This window comes from Phodopus roborovskii, unplaced genomic scaffold (genome assembly GCF_943737965.1).
Source record: "Phodopus roborovskii unplaced genomic scaffold, PHOROB, whole genome shotgun sequence".
Taxonomy (NCBI): domain Eukaryota; kingdom Metazoa; phylum Chordata; class Mammalia; order Rodentia; family Cricetidae; genus Phodopus; species Phodopus roborovskii.
In genome coordinates this window covers 19,525-35,340 of record NW_026125493.1, presented here as the reverse complement: position 1 = coordinate 35,340, position 15,816 = coordinate 19,525, and the positions used below count along the sequence as shown (strand labels likewise).

Below are 15,816 nucleotides of genomic sequence, written 5' to 3'. Positions count from 1 at the left end.
TGGTGGAAGATTGCAATGTCTTAGTTGTTTTCATCCCCCCTTTCTTTTCATCTATACTTTCTCAGTTTCTCAACATTTAAGCACCAAAAGGACATGGGGAAAATTTGTACCAAGTACCCTTCTTTGGCCCAATCTGCCACGGGTTTTTTGGGTGCACTGCAGGCAAGAAATGGGTTGTCCTGGGACACCTTCCTGTGGTCTGTGCAGATGTGGTGCGGGTCTCCCACAGTAGAAGAGAAGCCTCGGAAAGCCTTCCTCCGGGTAGCAGCCTTCCCATCCCAGTCTGGGCTGCCTCCTTTGTCAACTAATGGCTGTAATTATTACCTCCCTGTGCTCTTTTGTTGTCGCCAACCAGAGCAAAAGGGGAGAGGGGGAGATGGGCTCTTTGGGAAAATGAAAGAAATTTACGAAGCAAATTGCTGTCCAGGAAGGGATAGATTTTTAAAAGACAAACCTAGTCCCACCTGCATCTGAAGTGGGGAATAGCAAAAAAGGATTTCTTTTATTGTAAATACCACCATTTGATTTAAAAACATGCAGGGCTGAGAGCTTTAATTGCGTTTAAACGGCGCCGCTTTAAGTCACTATTTTTGAAGAAATTAAATTCAAATATTGAGATTCTTTTTGTTTTCGGGAAGGTGGGTGCGTTCGTGTGTGTGTGTGTGTGTGTGTGTGTGTGTGTGTGTGTGTGTGTGTGTGTGTGTGTTTATGAACCTTTCTATTTCGGACCACTCATCCATAGTAAAAAAGCTTCATCCGGAGCCAGCTGGCTTGAAGCAAATTATTTGCAGGATTTGGTATGGATCTAAACAAAGAACCAGGCTCTGTGAGTCATATCAGCAAGGCTTGATGGAGCAAGTGCCCAGCAGACATTGGATCCAAGGTCCCTGAATTCCAGGAGCTGTTGACTCTGCCAGATGAAGTGACTGAGAGTGCCCTAAAGACTGGTCAAACTGAGGCCTAGGGTCAAGTTTACAGCCTTGCTTGACCATGCCCCTGCTTGCTTCTCGCATTGGGCAGCACCCAACAGAGCCAGATGCCACCCTGGATCCTGCGGCCTCAGCGGGTGTGGGCGATCACTAGCTAGATACTTCATGGGTTCTGGCTTGGGGCATATGAGAAAAAGGAGCTTTGTGGAGAGAGTGCACTTGGAGACCCAAGGCTTGGGCGTCTGCACAGCCACCCGAAATCTCTAACAAAATAAGTCATTCTGGTCGCCAAGACTGAAGGCTCTAGGTCCCTGCTCTGGCAACAGCATTGGTGCTTCGTTTAAAAACTCAGAGAAGGAACGAGGAGCTACTGAGACTATGGGAAGGGCTGACATTAGCCCTGAACACGCAGAGAAGGCGATTGCAAAGGGGTGAAACCAACACTTCCCTGCCTGTCTTTCTTGAGCTCCCTGTGAGCCTGAGGAGCCATGGTTAGAGTGTAGGCAGGAGTGAACTCCGAGGGCCCCAAGCCCTCCAGGAGCCGCCCCTGTTTAAGAGCCGTTAGGGAAAAGAAAACAAAAAGGATTGCTTCATTTCTCTTTTAGGAAAAGCAGAGCCACTGCTCCCTGGCCCTGGGGGTTGTCGATTTTATGTTCCTAGGCTCTCCCCGGCCTTAAGGGTTCCTTTTGGGAAGGGGCCATTGGTTTGAGTTCCCGGAAAAGAGGAGATGCCTTTTCTCCTGGGATTTGGAAAGTCTGATTTGCTTACTTGGAAACCCCCTGTACTCCTCCTACACCCCTCCTACGCACCCGCGTCCTGGAGTCACGCATGGGAGGCAGTAGGCTGTTTCACGCCTCTATGGGTCAAGGTCACCTAGTAACTGGATCCCCTCCCCCATCAACCATCAGTCTGTGGGCTGTGTTAGCTCTCCCCGCTCCTTTTCAAGAAGTTTCTGGTCGTTTTATTTATTTATTTAATTTTTCCCAGCCCGAGATCCTCAGTGATAGCCTCCAGCGTGGATTTTAATTGCTTCAATCAGCAGTCTTTCTCTTCAGCCGTCAGTCAAAATCTGGACCATGGGTCTTGGTACCCAGCGCATGACTGCGCAGGAACGGTGCCCACCCCCACCCCCCAAGCTGGCTCAACTCAGCAGGAAGACGTTAGGCTCTTCCACGAAGATGAAATGAATCCTTCGGCGTGTAGGCAGCCCACCTCCCTCCCCTCTAGGTACCTTCCCCATGCTCTGAAGTTGTGCCTGACTGCGGCCAGGTGGCCTGGGCTCTTGAGGTCACAGCGACCTCGGCGCCGGTTTAGAGAAATGCCCGCACGAGAACTGCCCGCACGAGAACTGCTTTTGCTCGGCCTCAGCCAGAGCCGGCCCTCAAACAATGAGCCAATCGATGCACTCCTAAAATCGGTCTCGGTCACCCTTCCAGTCTCGCCAAGGTCTCCCAGGTCTCTGGGTCACCAAGGGCAGCGCGCGGCGGGCTGCGGTAGCACCATGGACAGCGCCAGGAGTGCCTGTGGCTGGGTCAGCGCGGGGCCGGCACGCCTCCCTCCCTCCCCCGCAGCTGACTCGCGCTAGAACGCACAGCCTCGCACCTCACGATCCAGCCCCTCCATTTCGCCTCCGTCAGTCCCTCACCTCCCTACCGAGCTCCCTCTCCCTCAAAATCTCTTGGGCCCCGTCCACTTTCCAATCTCCAGACTGCGAGGATCCTGGCGACTTCCCCATTTAACCTCGGCGAACAGCAGAGCCGCGTCCCTACGCCCTGACTGGAACACACGCACGAGCACCGGCACACGCAGACAGCACGTTTCCTGCCCCTGTGTGACACCCACCTTCGTCGCGCGCGGACGCGCCAGTCCCCGCGCGTTGCCCTCCTCCCGCCACACACACACACTCACCACAGACGCACGCGCGCGCGTGCAGGGTCGAGCCAAAGGCAGCTCTCCCGCAGCCACTTCGGAGGCGACCGGCGCCAGTCTCGCAGAGCCCATGGCCTCTCCCGGCTCTGGCTTTTGGTCCTTCGGATCTGAAGATGGCTCTGGGGATCCCGAGAACCCTGGTACAGGTAGGACAATCGGACCTGCAGCGGGAGAGCTTTGGGGGAGGCTTGGGGTTTGCGGGACTACGCAGATAACCAAAGCTTTGACAGCTGCAACAGGAAACTTACTCTGGCGCTTCGCCCTGCTGCCCGGGTTTAGTCCTTAACTGTGAGAACCCCCAAACCTCCTCAGCCTTTTGTCCCCTAGGAAGAGACCCAGGGTGTCTCGGCCTCTTCCCCTAAGCATATAGAGCCCTGAAAGACCTCAGCGTCTGCAGAAGTCGACGGACTTCAAGGACCAGGGCTTTGCTTCTGGACCTCTAGACCCTGGGCAGCGAAGGAGTGGGGCAAAGAAAGGCAAAATGGGAAAGGGAGAGAGAGTTTAGGGTCTGGAAGGCAAGCAAGGGCTCAAGCCTGGGGTCTAGGAAAGGCAGCTCTGGCGCCACTGGGAGTAGAAGAGTCTGGAAACCTGTGCACCTGGCGAACAAGTGCGACGAGCCTTGGTGTGGTTTTCTTCCTGGGACACCGTGAAGCCAGGGCTGGCCCTGGAGTCAGGTTTCCGCCGGCTCCCCCACCTGCTGGAAGCAGAGTCTCCCCAGGCCGCACACAAGGTTGGCGCAGGATCCCCACACTCCCGACTTAAAGTCCTCGTTCACTTGGAACTAAATTTCACTCGCCCCTATGTTCTCTTTCTGCTTCGCTCTCCCCTCTGTCTGGCGATTGCAGCGAGAGCTTGGTGCCAGGTAGCTCAAAAAGTTCACCGGTGGCATCGGAAACAAGCTGTGCGGTAAGTGGTGGCGCTCTGGGGAGAAGGGCGGGCAAGGTCGGGGGCTAGCGGTTGGCGGGAGCAATGTCGCCTAGTCCGCGGCCAGCGTAGGCCCAGTCTCGAGGATGGGCGGGGATGCGGGAGCCCAGACTGTCGCCGGCTGACCCAGGACGCGCGCTCCCTGTCCTTGTCCAGCTCTACTCTATGGAGACTCTGACAAGCCAGCGGAGAGCGGCGGGAGCATGGCCCCACGGGCCGCCACCCGGAAGGTCACCTGCACCTGCGACCAAAAACCCTGCAACTGCCCCAAAGCGGATATCAACTACGCGTTTCTGCACGCAACAGGTAAAGGTGCCGGCTGGCCAGGACCTTGCTCCTCCCCGCAGTCGCCTGACCCCACCGCGCCAAGTGGATGGTGGGGGCGGGGCCCTCTGAGAATCTTCCACTGAATTGGAAGGGCGTGGGGTCTGCGGGCTGGACCCCAACCGGCGTTTCCCCAACCCGAGTGGGCGGCCACAGCGCCCAGTGCCAGCACAGCCTTGAAGATTGGGGGTGGCAGCGGCCCTGACACAAGCTAATGTCGGCTTCTCGGCGGTGCTGCCCCAGCCTCTGGGTAGGGCAGGTTTTCAGATATCCTCCTAGATAATTCGGAATTGCAGGGATTTTCAGATGTTTGCTTGGATCCAGAATAATTTATAACCGTGATTTCACAAAGGAATGAATCTATTTACTAGCCCTGTGCGCTAAATTTTACCTCCGCTTATACGACTTCCAGTCTCCCAAACAGCACGCAGAGAGTGCTCACACTCATCCACACATGCCAACTTAGGCAACATCTAGCCTTCAGAAGTCAGAGACCATGTCTTGACTTGCATGATACACTTTTCCTGATTTGCCCGAAGGCATTTCCCAAACATTCCGGACGTGGAATCCTGACATTTAAAATTATTAACTCAGAATATTTAAAACAAACACCTGTGAAATAGACAAGCTGGACCATTCTTTTTGAAAAAGAATAAACCACGCAATATTACAAATAAAAATGCAAAATTTAATTCCGGAAAAAGATTTATGTCTTCTTGTGTTTCCAGATGCTGTGGGTTTTGTTTGAAACGGGGTCTTCTCGCCCTTAAACCAGATCTGGTCGCCAACTCCCAGAGAATGCCCTTGCCTCAGCCTTCAGAGCACTGCGATTACAGTGCTAATAAATTCAGTTCAAAGAAAAATTGCCTGATCCGTAATTGCTTGGGTCTTTGCGTAGTAAAATCTAAAGCGTCCTTTCCATTCCATTCTTCAGACCTGCTGCCAGCCTGTGATGGAGAGAGGCCCACACTGGCATTTCTGCAAGATGTTATGAATATTTTGCTCCAGTATGTGGTGAAAAGTTTCGATAGATCAACTAAAGTGATTGATTTCCACTACCCCAACGAGCTACTTCAAGAGTATAATTGGGAATTAGCAGACCAACCACAAAATTTGGAGGAAATTTTGACGCATTGCCAAACAACTTTAAAATATGCAATTAAAACAGGTATTGTGCAACCAGCAATAATAAAGCTTTTTTGTTTTGAAATTTCTTTTTTTTTCCATAAAATCGTTTCTGTTCTGTTGGGTCGTGTTATTTTCAAAATTGCAAAGTTACATTCGTTTAAAATTAGTCGTCATCAGAGTGATGCGAAAACATCTTGTTAATAATATCAGAGCCGCCATTGTGGTATAAATCTGAAGATCGGCACGGGGATTAACCAGAGGTTGTAGAAGCAGCCATTTGTCAGCAGGGGCCAGTAGAAGTGACCCAAAATGGAGAAAGGGAATATGGAAAGGAGAGCTGTAAAGACTAAAGATCCAGTGGCAATTTCCTTGCATGGAGCTGCTACTCGGGAGCCCCAACTAACCACCTTACACAATCTTTAGGATGGAGGGAGAATATTGTGGCCTTGTTTCAAGTGACTAAACTTTAGATTTGAATTCCAGCTTTTCTCCTGTTTTGAAAGAAACACACACACACACACACACACACACACACACACACACACACACACACGAGACAGACTAGCTTAGCAGTCCCGACGTATTATGTAAGGATTTGTCTCTTTTGCAAAGATTGTATATGTAGATAAGAATATCTGGTTCTCATAGAATCCTTTAAAACAGGATAAAATGATGTTGTAGTTCCAGGTGCAACATCCATTTGAATGCCTCTCAAGCTTCCTGAGTGTCCTTTTTTTTTTTTTTTTTTTTTTTCCTACATTGTCTCTAATCATTTTGATACACAGTGACACAGATTAAAAGTGATAAATATGAATGCCTTTCTGAGGTGGAGGAGGGAAGGCTGAAAGATCTGCAATGATTTGTAGAATTAGAAAGGTTTACTAACAACTAATAAATGTGAAATATTAAGGAAGCATTAGTCATGCAAACGCCATATTTTATGCTACCATTTTGTGGGTGATTTATTAGCACAACAAGTAACTAACATTTTAAGAACATTTGCTACAAAAACAGTTTAGCCTTCCCACCCCCCATCCCCCTTGAACATTCTTATCAGAGGAGAAAGGTTTGTATAGAAGCCTTGGGAAATTGCTTTATTGTGTAATTATTGTTCACTTTGGAAGACTGTAGACTTGGAAATAGATATGAGGAGAAATGAATTTAACTTGTTGATTTCTAAGGGTTATAATTTTGGGAGGTTTGTTAGATATCATCAGTTAGTCCTCCTGAAAAAAACCAACGGGATACACATGTCAAGCATGAAACAATACTCTGTGTTCCATTTGCTTTTCATGTATCCATCCATACAAACTTAAGCAATGCTTTGAACTCTTTTCTGCTTGGCCCATATCCCACATTGGACATTTAAATATGCTAATGGAAAATTGCTAGCTATTGTTTATATTGCTCACAAATAAAAAAAAGAAAAGAATGCATAATTTTTTTTACATCTTCATTCTTAAAAGCTGGTGGTCTTTGTAATGCAATTTAGAGTTAAGATAATGGGAATTGCCAGCCAATGGAAGTAATACTTCTACCTATCAGTGCTCTATTACTATCAAAGGAAATAAATGGATCGATGAAATTCTTAGATTTTTGCTATATCTTTTATGGAAAACTGTTAGTCAAATGTTACTGTGGTGCATTTTATTTAAAGTCAAGATAAATATCTTATGGGTTAAGATGAATATCTCAATATTATCCATGCCATATTTTGTCTTCTATCCATACATCCCTTAATAGCACTTCAAAAAATCATCAGCAGGCAGCTTTTTATCTTCAACTGTCAATCTTATGGCTTATTATGCTGTTAGTGTCCTGTTTGTCAACTGGTACTACATAGTCTTTCAAAACAGTGACCCTCTCTGTCACCATCTGGTATTCTTATGATCCTTGGGAGATCATTTTATAGAATGTCACCTGGTCGATGATAACCTGATTTCCATTTGGCTTCCAACTTTATAAAGGATTGAAGGGCAGTGAGGAACATTTTTGAATGAGGTATCTCTGGGTGTCTTGTTCAAATTACCTACAGAGATATGTTAGAACTAGAAACTTCCATGAATGGTAGGATTCCAGAATAGCATCTGTGGGTATTGTTCCCTTTAACTGAGAATTAGGGTAATGTTAAAGTAGTATTCAATTTTTAAGAGAACCCTTAGACAAAAAGAACTAAAGCCAATGTAGGAGAAAGCCGCACCCTTCTGAAGGTTGTCAGTTCACAAAATGCAGTTTTAGAGGACTATTGGCTCCTCTCCAACTGACTGTGAGCATCAGGTCTCATTTGCCAGGTACTAGCTTTTGCACACCCATTGGGACTCATTTGCTAATCTGTACAGGAGCCTTCCCGTGTTTGCAGCAGAGTGTAGCCCTCTCAGAGTGCTCATATCACATGGGCCAGGGCAGTAGGATGCCCAGCACTGCTGGAACTCTATCAGATTCAGAGGCAGCCTCTTACACTCTAAGACAGCCCTGGATGGATGCAGTGGGGATTCCTTGGAGGCAGCTTGTAGGGGCCACAGGAGCAGAACAAATGTAATTGGGGGGATGTTTTTGCCAGATCCCCCAAAGGGCATGCAGTTCTGACCTGTCAAACTACCTCCCTCCCTACTTTCACATCATGATCAATGAATGAAAGCTGCGATGCAAGAGAAAGTCAGATAAAAATGCAGATCAAGGTCAAAAACTATATGGAGTGAAGGAAACAAGGTAGCAGATGCATCAAACTTGTGTTTAGTTTACCCAGAGTATCTGTTCAAGCATAGTGGACTGGAGTGCTGATGTCCAGAGCTCCTGCACACACCTTAGATATCCTCTCGGTTTTATGCAGAGGTTAATGTGCCAGAATTTCCACAGAGTTAGATAGTGTATGGCAATAGGTAGATTCATCTAGAAATGCCTATAAGCTATAAATCCAAATGATTTCCTCACTCAAAAATTATTTAGGGACAGCAGCGTGGAGGGCTCTGATGTCAGCTTTGGGCTGCAATGAAATGGGGAGTCAATGAGGCAGAGAGTAGGGAGTGGCTTCTTGTAACAGCTTCTGCAGCAGCAGAGGGACTTTATACCTTTTGTCAATGAGCAAACTGATGAGGTCAGAGTCAAAGGGCTCACAGAGGAGAAAAAGGGGGCGGAGGCATGATTTGAGGCCATAAAGAGGTAATGACAAGAATTAACTAGAGTTGCACAAATACCAGTCCCTCTAAAATGCAATTCTTCCCAGTGCCTATCTGTTCCCATTGTCAAACTCTCTAGCCACATGCCCAGAGCTGATAAGAAAGCCTTCTAGTCCCAGAGATAAGCAATGTGCTTTTTCCAGTGCTGTCCTTTATCTTGTTTTGCCCACACTTGGGATGTGAGACTCACATCACAGGCACCAAACAGATGTCCAGCAAGTGACAGATAACTTTTTTTTTTTTTTAAATCGGATGCTACTTCCATCATTTTACTCCTTCCCAAATTGCTGTTGCTAAACAAAACATGGATTTATTGATAGGCTTCTAAGGGACAAAATGGGAAAATAGGCTCCTGATGAGATATTTATAAGCACATTTTAAATAACAGCCTCAGGGGGGTATATGAATGTCAGTCCATTTACAGAATTTTAGAGAAATCTAGAAGCTGATTAGATAATCCCTTTAATGGGTCAATCTAGCCATTGATTATATTTTTTTCACAGGTCTGTGTTCAGCTCTGCTTTAAATCGCAACTAGGACAGGGCTTTGTTGATCATAATCACAACTCAAGCAGGGAAAAACTGTCAAGAATTAGCTTTGTCTAGGCCATCTCTAGACACTCATCACCTTTGAATCCAGGGCAAAGCACTCGGCAGAGTGTCCTAGTTTTTCATTTTTGCCCTGTCTTTGTAATCATCAGTCATTTGTCACCGATATTATTATGAATGCTGGCATGCCTGAAGGATGTCATGGTATGACTGATTCTTGAAACAGCTCAACAAAAGGACTGTTAGCAATATCAATGCAAATGAGAGGAATGATTTGGGATACCACAACATTTTAGTTTGCAATTATATTGGAAGTATAGTAGGAAGTGATCTAGTCCCACATTGCAAAGTACATATTATTTTTAAAGGGCCTATTTGAGAGATGATCTTTAGAGTATGTCTTGGAAAACTAAACTCTAAGTAGCCTCTGGTGAGAAAAAGAGTTGCTTGAGTGTGTATGCACATATGTGCATGTGATCATGTGTCTTGTGCTCAGATGCACATTTGCATACTAGATTTCTGAATATGCATCTCTAGTAACTGAAGTGTCTTTCAAGATCCTTTAGCTATTAAAAAAATTGTTTGGGAGATATTTATTTTCACTGGTTGCAATCCTAATTCCATTTTATTCAGGACATCCCCGATATTTTAATCAGCTGTCTACTGGATTGGATATGGTTGGGTTAGCAGCAGACTGGCTGACATCAACAGCAAACACTAACATGTAAGTAGCTGATTACACAAAATTTCTTTTGTGTAAATCTCTTTGCATTATGTGTTCTCAGCCTGGCTTAATTTTTTTAATGCCTTTACATGTCTTTGTTTTTATCAAACTTCAAAATATTAAAATACAAAGAGACTTTTTAAAATTTTGATTTAAAATAATTTTATGTGAAAGAGAATAGAGCCCAATGTTGCAATTTTACATAGTCCCACTATGTCATGTTCTGTATTCAATATGACAAACTACCCTTGCACATTATGCCAATAATTGAAGATCTTGACTTTAAGGCAACAGAAAATGAGCAACATTTTGAAAAACCTTTTATAGATAATTTTATATTTAATGTTATAATCCTTACATCTATGAATGTAAGTTTTAAAGAACAGAGAAATTCTGTGATATTGTAATGATGAATAACTTATTTGAGCTGCATACATAAAATATGGTCATTTATACATTTCAGGTTCACCTATGAGATTGCTCCTGTATTTGTGCTGTTAGAATATGTCACACTAAAGAAAATGAGAGAGATCATTGGCTGGCCAGGGGGCTCTGGAGATGGAATATTTTCTCCTGGTATATATATTTTATTTTTCTCTGTTTTGTTCTTCTGATACGCCATGTTATAAACTTAACATCTATTTTGTGTTTATGATAAGGTACCTAGGCTGTGTACTTACCAAAATTAATGAATGTGACTGAGTCCACTGAACATAACTTCAAGCTTACTAAAGTTTAAAAGTTGTTTGTGCTCAAGAGAGTACAATCAGACATGATATACACCTCATTCTTCTACCATAACCCTACATATAAGATGTATGGATATTGCTGGACAAAAGAATAACGATTGCTAATAAGAAAATTCAGCCTTGCTGCATTTACCAGAATTAGTGAAATGGGAAAGAGTCGTTTAATATGGCGCTAAGTGTGTGATATTGTATACCGAAGTGTATCTCCTCAGTAGAGCTCATTCCCTTCTCTAGTCTCTGGAATAGTGAGCAGGGAAGTGGATTTAGACTAATTTCAAGGAGGGCAATCAATGCATGGGGAGATGACTTTTTAGAGCTAAAAGAGAGTAGTGATCCCTTTGAGATATTTTCCTCCCTTCTTTTATCATGGCATCCACTCTTTTCCATTTTGCCTTCTATATAAGCCATCACATCCTAGGCTCCATTATTTACACCTCTCCCAGATCATAGAGTCAACCCGAAACAGAATGTTGTGCCCTTAGCTCATGACTGTGACCTTGATTTGATTCATCTATGAAAGAGAAGGAGGGCAATGGAGAAAGTCGCTGACCCATGCAGAAGAAGCCCAGGGTCAGAGTGGAACCTAATCAGTAAGAGAAAGCCAATCTTCAGTATGCTCTGATGGGTGGGCTAAACAAGAGAGGCCAGAGCAACACCTTCACTTGTCAGGCATAGCATGGCTGGATTCTGATCCCTCTTAAGCAAACCTGCAAAAGGCAGGTGAGAGAAGAAAGAAGATGTGTGAAGATGAAACAATAACCAAGCAACAGTGGCCTTGAGAACAAAACTTACATATGTTTGCCTAACTATCTCTCAACTGTTATTTTATGTTTTTAACTACATAGCATGTTTTCTCAGATGCTAAAGAGGAAAGTGTTAGTTAAATGGGACAGAAAATTATCCTAAAAAAAAAAAAAAAGCCATTGAACACTAGTTGTGACAGATTCCTTCATTTTCTAGGCAATTTAGTACTTAGTCTCCTTTGATGCCAAGTTTGTAGTATGGTCTTTGTGGCCTCAAATTCTGCATAAAACATATTTTCATGGAGATCTAGGTAGGGTTACAAGGGTTATGATGTTAATCATTTCTACTTTACTCATTCTCTTATAAGGGTGATTGTCTGAGATACACCAAGAAAAACCTGGTTTCTATTTTAAAGGCTCACAGAAGTAGAAATCTGTTGACTATGAAATTTTGGCTTGTCTAAATAGAGGACATGCCTAATTATCTAGCTTGTCTTGGCACCTGCATGTCCCAGATAGTGGATGGTGGCAAATTCAGGTAGAGACTATGGAGTTTCTTCCTTTAAGCCCAAACACTCCTATGTTCTCACCTTGGTGTAAAAGCCATAGATGTAGTGTTACACTGTAATATAAATATTCCAAAGTCACAGGTGGCAGCAACAGAAAGCAAAGAGGACCTGTTTTTCCTCATCATCCTACAAGAAGAATGATAGCTCATAGCCTTCTTATTTGCTTGTAGATGTTTTACCTACCTTGTTCCTGGGCTAAAGAGTTGAATGATTCAAGGGATGTGAGTAGGACTAAATCTTAGAGTTGGGTCTTTGACTTGGACAAATTGCTCAGCTTGTTTTGACTATTGTTCACATCTGTTCATCTCCACCACTAGCACCCAGAGATTTGGTGCTTCCTGGAAATTCCATTATGACTCCTACAATTCTGTATATGTGATGTACAGAATTCTACACTTGAAAATCAAAGAACCCTCTACTCTTTGACCGGCTATAAAGAATAAGGACCGAGGCTTAGTCACAGATTTTTTTCCTGACATAGTCATTAGAGGTTGTAGGATTCAGGCATCCATCCTCATCCACATGTGGTGTTACACAGTCTTTTCATCCTCAGGGTTGCAAATCCTTTAGCTGGAGAATGACAGAGGTGCAAAATGAGGAGCAGGAGGTCAGGGCTGGAAGCCTCTCCATTGTACTTGAAGAGCACTTTCTTTGTATACATTCCCCCTTTCTTTCTCCCCTCACCCCACGCTCAGGCTGGGAAATATAACAAGAACTTCAGTTCTCAACTAGGGAGCCAATTTTGCCCTTCCAAAAGAACCATTGGGAATGTCTGTGCATATTTTGAGTTGTCGTGGTTTTTTGAAAGAAAGTGCTGCTTGCAAATGGAAGCCATGAAGAGGGGTAAAGACCCTACATTACCTAAGACAACCCGCCTTTAAGAAATTCTATAACTCAAAATGTCAGCCAGTGCTAAGACTGAAAAATCCTAAGCTAGAATTAAATGTCCTCAGAAGCTTTGTTTTGAGTCCAGCATCATACAGTGTCTGTCTTTCAACTGGGCATCTGACCTGAACATACTTGACCTATTTCCTGCTGTCTTGCATCTCTAGGGTCCAACAAGGTAGTAATAGCCTGAATTTGGACTGTGGGGATGCCAGGGTCTGGTTGGTGGCTGCTTTGTACCAAGTGGCCTGTTTGTATCAGAGCCCAAGGACTCACAAGGCAAAGATCATAGTCATGCATAGGCCCTTCAACTTGGCAGAGCCTGCCTGCTCCTCAGTCACAAGAAGAAAAACTAATCAAACCATCATGAAATAGTTCCAAGAGTTTCTTCCTTGGAGTGAGGCAGAGGAATGACACTTCCACTCTGCCTTATGGTCTCATATTTTCTATGCCAGCATATTCATGTGCAATCATATTTTCTGGGTAACAAAATTCCTAAGCTTCTCAACAGTCCTACAGAAAGTTTCATTGCTTGTCATGTGAGATGTTCCTTATGGAGTAGAGTAAAACTTTATCATATGAAATCCTTGACAGTCTAGGGGAGATACAGGAAATATAATTCCATATAGAGCTGACATCATCAAACAGCATTGCATTAATGAATGCAATTGTATCTCAGGATAACTTTGAAAGAAAAGACTGGTTTAGAGGAATGAACAGAGGATGATGAGATGAGTATGGATGTTTACCCCACATTCTGTAGGAACCATTAGCAGCCTGCAACATTAACAACAGTTTGTATGTCTCAATTCAAACATAAAGCATTGCTGGAAATGAAAAGAAATAGCTATTTGCCACCATCATAGTACCAGGATTTTGCAGGTCTAATGGCGACTGGTTATGCTTATAAACTAGATAGTAAAGAAAGGGGGGTAAAAATCTCTTTTCAAAAGTCTCTTCAAGATGTGCATAGTGGTACATACATAAATCCCAGCACTGGAGAGGCTAAGACAGGAAGATTGAGTTCAAAGCCATTATGCACCACATGATAAGACTGTAAAGAACTCCCCAGCAAGAGCTAAATAAGCTAAAACTCCCCTTGAGGTGCTTGTCTCCTCCATTCCACCCCTGCAGCCGCTTTCTCTTTATAGTCCTGGTTGTTCCAGACCAGGCTGGCCTTGAACATGCCCATCACTATGCCCCCCCCCCCCATTTACAGATGTTTTTCCTTCCTGTAGTTAGACCCAATGTGCTTCCTGAATCTGATGCAGTTCAAAAGGATGCTATCAGGGTTTTACCTGGAAGTTATGGGTCAGGGTTTCTTCAACTTTTCCCACTCATAATCCCTTCTTTTACCTGGAAAGTTTTCAATCCACCTGGGTTTCTAGACATACAAATAAAACATTCACTAATAACAAATCATAAACAATTATTTTACAGTAATTCTTTGTTATGGATAACATTTTACCACTTATTAAGGACAAACAAATTTGTGTAGTAATGAGACATATATGTTTAGTTTTACGAAAGGAATTAAACCTTGACAAAATCCTTGATAGTGAACTATGTAAAGACATCACCATTTTTTAGAGTTACTCCTTATTTCAGTTTTATAATAGCTAATGCCAAATTGCATCAATACACAATATCAAATGGCAGAAGTATATTTAGAGACATTTCAGAAATTGTTGAAAATTCTGTCCTAGTTCCAAACCAGTATTCACTCATCATAATTATTTATGAAACTCAATAGCAACTTATAAAAAAAATCAAACATTCTAACACATGTGATCCAGATACACTGATATGTACCAGCTAAGGAACAATGATAGAGAAATATTAACTTTGTTTTGGATAACTAAGCTATTAAATTTCTATAAGAGCAAAAACTTCTGTATGTACAGCAAAAATCCTGCTATTCATAACACACATAATCTGGTATCTGAGCCAATGCATTTCCATTGGCACTCATTGGTATTGTGTGGCAAGACACAAAAGGCCAAGTGAACATTATGTGTGCTTAGAATCAAAGTTACAGTGACGCTGGGTAATGTAACACAGACAAGCACTACCAGAAACATCTCAGACTCATCATATGTTTGATTTTGAAATAATTTGTGGTTATTGTATATTCTGAAACTTTTTACTGATGACAATTTTTAAACCCTGCCCTCCCCACACCATGCAGTTATATGATGTCATATTGGGCTATGACACACAGTTAGAGAAACTGTTCTAGGTCTGTGGAAATAAGGAATGCAGCTTGCATGAGAAATGTTGATGGAGAATGCAAAAGGTAATGGTTTCTGTGCCCTTTCAGGTGGTGCCATCTCCAACATGTATGCTATGCTTATTGCCCGCTATAAGATGTTTCCAGAAGTCAAGGAGAAAGGAATGGCTGCAGTGCCCAGGCTCATTGCCTTCACATCAGAGCATGTATGTGTTTACATTCTTTCCAGCATACAATTACATTGATGAGCCCCAGTTTAATGAATAACCCCAGGAAGTACTTCATCTCCAGATGTTCTCTTTCCTGGAGACACTTCTTCAAAGAATGGGGGAGGGGGGTTGAGTGGAGCTGAGCTGTCCAGTGGGATAGCTTCCTTGTCTCTGAAATGCATGGGAACCTCAAAGACAAAGCAGATGTGTTTTGTTATGAGTATATCTGTGTGGGGTATGCACACATGTATGCAGGTATCCATGCAGGCCAGAGGCCTCCCTCAAACTGGAGTTACAGACAGTTGTGAGCCACCCAGCCTGGATGGGAACTGAACTCTAGCACTCTGCAAGAACAGTACCTGGCTCTCTGACCACTGACCCATCTCTACAACCCCAAAGGGAAATCATTTTAATCCTCCCATCCTCTGTGTCTGTCTAATGCTATGTCAGGTTGAAGGAAAGAAGCAGGAGAAAAGGCAGTGTGGCTTCCAACCCTTCTGACTCTCTAATGCAGTGCTTCATGTAATCCAAACTGGATGATGCCCGCCCTGTCGGTGAACTCTTCTGATTAAAACTATCCTTTTATATCTGATAGATTCAAACCTGTATCTTTAGCCATTTAACTCTAAGCTGGCTGACTTGATTTAGTACCATCTTAGTTATGTTTTAGCACAAGTCAGCTTGGGGGATGTGCTTAATCTCCCTCATACTTTCAGACAATTCATTGTGATGAGAAGGCATGGTGGAAC

At 43.8% G+C, this 15,816-nt stretch overlaps 1 pseudogene; it reads left to right on the top strand.

Annotated features, from left to right (window-relative positions):
* The first annotated feature begins 2,842 nt into the window (after window positions 1-2,842).
* LOC127215878 (glutamate decarboxylase 2-like) lies at window positions 2,843-15,064 on the top strand (annotated as a pseudogene).
* Window positions 15,065-15,816: the final 752 nt, after the last annotated feature.